The 4,498-nt window shown below is 35.6% G+C and overlaps 1 long non-coding RNA gene across 1 annotated transcript in view; it reads left to right on the top strand.

Moving 5' to 3' along the window:
• Positions 1 to 632: 632 nt before the first annotated feature.
• LOC113747461 (uncharacterized) overlaps positions 633 to 4,498 on the top strand; it is an 11,128-nt gene continuing 7,262 nt past the window's right edge. The window contains exons 1-2 of the long non-coding RNA XR_003463645.1: positions 633 to 1,562; positions 2,628 to 2,718. This is a non-coding gene — a long non-coding RNA (uncharacterized LOC113747461). The remainder of the gene's footprint in view (positions 1,563 to 2,627; positions 2,719 to 4,498) is intronic.

Raw genomic sequence — 4,498 nt, 5'->3', positions numbered from 1 at the left:
ATCTTAGAGAAAGCAAAAACTCATCTCGCTGAGATACACGTATACACATATACACACACACACATCCACACATGTGCACGACACTGCTGTCAGGCCTTGTTTCTTCAGGAAAGTTACAGACTGTGTCTTTCATCATGGTAAAGAGAATGTGTCCAGGCCATAGTGACAGTTTCACATACACAGCCACTGAATTAGGCCCAACCCTGCTGGTATTTTTAGCTACTGAAAACATTTTTTTTTCAAACAGAATTTGTCTGATAGTTAGTTTGGGTGGTGCTGTTCTTGTATTGTCTTTAATCTCCTCTCACACTGTATGCTGTACTGAACGTTCTTTCTTCTGCTCAGTGCTGGGTTGTTTTGTTCTAGTCTGGTCATGTCTGCAATGCTTTGGTCTAGATTGTTTGTTTCTGTCATTTTGTGTTCTATTCTATTCTATTCTATTCTATTCTATTCTATTCTATTCTATATTCTACAGCAGCACAAAAGAAAACACGTACCACATACTGTTACAGTTACATATACAATGCCAGAATTAAACCCCCACCCTTTTACGTTTATGTTTAACCTTAACTTTGACTTTTTTTTTTTTGTTTGTTTGTTTTTTTGATGGAGTGATGGTAAGTTGTGGAGAAATATTTATTATTATTTCTTACGTCACTTTTCTCTGTTCTTCTGTATTTCATTTATTTGTTGCCTGTTCCAATTTTAATTTAAGGTGATTTGTTCATTTTCTAGTTTTATCTATATATGTTCTTCTCTTTAGTGTGCTGGACCAAAATTGTCTATTCTATTCTATTCTATTCTATTCTATTCTATTCTATTCTATTCGATTCGATCCTTCCTGTTATTTACTACATTTTTAGTATCTCAGTATCAGGTGCAGTGAGTGACAGTTATTGGTCTGGTGTCAGTGGCTCAGGCGTTACCTCTCTTTAAGGCTGATCTCATTTCCTGCACACTTCCTCTGTGGGGTTAACGGCTGGCAGGCTCATACACATCCTGGCTGAGGCACACAGAAGGGAAAACAAAATAAGAGCCATTGCTGTCATGGGAGCTAACAAGTGGAAGATAGCATGTATAGTGACATTTCATAGCATAATGTCCAGTTAATTAAAGTGATAGGTAACAGGTATCATGCACTGCTATACAGCTATGATGATAATATGTTTTCTTTAATTGTCTCCTCCTTGTCATTTTATTTTATTCTTCACTTTTGTATGTGTCTGTGCCAGCGTTGAGAAAAACACGTGCAGGTTACAGGCTTGTTAAAATGAGAGTTTTTATTTAACCTTGTAACCTGTGGCTCAGAATGTGTGAAACTTAAAAAGAGGTGCATTTGGTGGTAGTTATGTGTAGAGTGCTAAAATTGATGTTATTAATCAAATTACTTCCTCCAAAAACTTGAAAATAGGAACCAGAAAGCCTTATTTTGCTGGCAGTGTCTAATAGCTTGAGAGGCCCCATCCTAACTTTGCAGCCTGTGTCTTAATTAACCTATTGTTATATGTTGTTTTGCACAGAGAGCCTGTAGCTGATGTTAAAAAGCAGGTGGAAAATGAATGGTGAGTAACAGAATGGAAGGTACGCTCTAGTGGGAGTCATGTTTTTCACTTTTGAAAAATAAAGCAATATTCAGTGACTATATGTTTAAAAATAGAACTGGGTCTTAAAATGTGTATGTTCTTACATATATGTTTCATAAGACATGGTGCTCTTTTCCTTTTATTCCAGAACAAAAGTTATAGAAACATAATGCATTAGTAGAACACTCCATAACTTATAGTTTGCCCTACTTTAAGTTAGTTTATTATTAAGCATTGTATGTCAGGCACATGTTTACTACTTCAGTGGAACTGAGTATTCCACCTCACAAGTTCTACTTTGCCAAATATCATTAATAAGTCAAAAACAGGGAATCAATGAGGGTTTCTTTTTTAACAAGGTCTATGATCACAATATAGCTTGCATACTATTAAACGTGTCTATTTTTGCAACTGCAAAAAACAATGTTTCTATTTTTTCTTGAACCTGATTCCATATTTTAAGCACAATTCATGGTCCAGCAGAAGAAACATAAGGTCTGATGTTGGACAGAGATGAAAGCAGATTTTATGTTGTGTTCCCTCTTAGGAAATCTGTTTTGTCTGTGTTTGATCGAATGACTCTGAAGCCAGGCTAGACTGACAGAACGTGTGATAAACTGCACTCCAAACTAATAAAATCATTTTACCTGACATTTAGATCTATACTACACAATGCCAGAGAAATCAACTGAATCATAAATGTTTTAGATAACACTTGATTTAATTAAATTCTATATGACACTCTTCAAATGACATAGCATTCACAGACATTCAAGTAAAAATCATTTTGCCAACCATTAAATTCCAATCCATTCACAAAGTATTAGATAATTTTGACTAACTTTCAATCAATCCAATGTGTAATTCCAATATTTATGTTCACTTATGAAGGCTGTAAAAGGAAAACTTAGCTCAATTCTGCTTCCTGTTTTGTATTTACTTGTGAGACCTATAGGTTATATATCATCATTATGCAGTACAGAGCAATATACCATTTGCACAGTAATGGTATGTCCCGAAGTCTATGATTTTCCTGTCTGGCAGACTAACTGGGGGCCCAGAGCAGAGGGAAAGGAAGTGTGATAAACTATCCATGGAAAACATAAGGGGCCCATGTCTGACCACTGTAACTGAGGTTAGTAACCACATACAAAGATAGAGGGAGGCCTCAAAACGGTTCACTGCAGAGATATAATAGGTTTACCTCAGCTCTGGTATTTTGGATTTCCTACATTTGCTGAAAATATGTTTTATCATGTTAAGAAAAACCTTACATGAATGTGACAGGCTGTTGAATAGTCTAACTATCAGTATAGCGGACATTGTTGGTCAGTCAGTATACCACTAGTGAGACTGACATATCACAAAAGCTACTGGATTTGCTAACTTTTCCACTTGTACCACCATGATATTCACATGTTGTGGGTTTTCATGATATTTCATCAGCAAGATGCTGCATATGGTGAGTTTTGCTGTGTTAAATATGTGATGTTTAATAAAAATGAATAAATAAATAAATAAATAAGGTCTGTCAGGCAAAAAGGAAAACCACATAATTGTAGATGACTTAGATGGTAAGTAGGTACACCTATCATTATTACTGAAAGGTGGTTTGGATTCTATCATTACAGGTCAAACTGGACTTGTCAAAAGAAAGGCTATAAGTGAATCACAAACATATTTTAAAAGGAGGTTTTAGGAGCCATTATAATTAGAATTTTGTATCTATGAGGCAATGCTTTTTTTAAGAGCCAAAGTTGGACATAGTGGGTAGAAGTAAGGCACTTCACACAATCATTTCCACAGCACCCTGCAGCAAGCCACTCAAGTCTAAGCTACTTAAAGGGATTCAATGCACAGATGTTGAAGAAAGAGTAATTCCCTCCTTCTCTTGATGTTGCAAGTACTCTATACTATACACTGCACCTTGTCTACACTACTGCTAGAGTCTCATATAACAAGTGTAGTCCCGTGTTTTCACAGGTCTGTTGAGAAGCCATTAACATTTTTTATTCAACATTATATTACCTAGATTTTTCACAAAACAGTACAATATTCATTAATAATCTATGTTGTGATGATAAAAGTGAAACGCTGTACATATATTGTCACATGAGAGCACTAAAGTCTGGTAATATTTCTTCTCAGAGCCTTGCATATTGTATGAGTACATGTCCTTAATGTTGTCTTTGTTCCCCTGTGACCAAATTGGGATCACATCTTCTTAACAGATACAGTGCACATACATGAACATGTTATTGTACTAGACACTAGGGTTGTCAAAGCTGTGTAATCTTTAGATGCATGCACTGTTCTGACCACATGTTCTCTTAAATCTGCATACATGAAAAGCATTAGAGAAAAAGCTATGCCCTGGAGAAAGACATAATGTGCAGTATTGTGGAACTAAATGTGGACAGCAAATAAAAGTACTTTTCTTATATCAATGAACATCACATATTGTGTTAAAAAATCTATGCAGGAGTTGTCATGATTCTCACCATATGACACATAAAAAATAACATCAGTGCATAACGATTTCTAACTTACAGTCAGTGATACCCTGTGAAAAGTAACACTTGAAAATCCTTGATGATTACACATCCTAAACTAGACTGCAAAGCCACCAGATGTTGATAATATATTAAAAGTGAGATGCCTGAGTTGCAGTGGAAGGATATGACAACAAAGATGAATAATAATATGGTAACTTATATGTGACAAATATACATAGTACAAATGAGAGGTGAATGTTTTCCCTTCTTCACATTTTGTTTTGTTTTCTTCCATTGGGCTGTTTTCCTCTTTATCTTCATTTCGCTCCATTTTCAGTCTGGTTTATTGGCAGATCTGCTTGATACAGAGAGGGAGAGAGAGAGAGAGAGAGAGAGAGAGAGAGAGAGAGAGAGAGAGAG

The sequence above is a fragment of the Larimichthys crocea genome, chromosome XIII, assembly GCF_000972845.2.
Source record: "Larimichthys crocea isolate SSNF chromosome XIII, L_crocea_2.0, whole genome shotgun sequence".
Taxonomy (NCBI): Eukaryota; Metazoa; Chordata; class Actinopteri; family Sciaenidae; genus Larimichthys; species Larimichthys crocea.
This window is presented reverse-complemented; position numbering and strand designations above follow the sequence as displayed.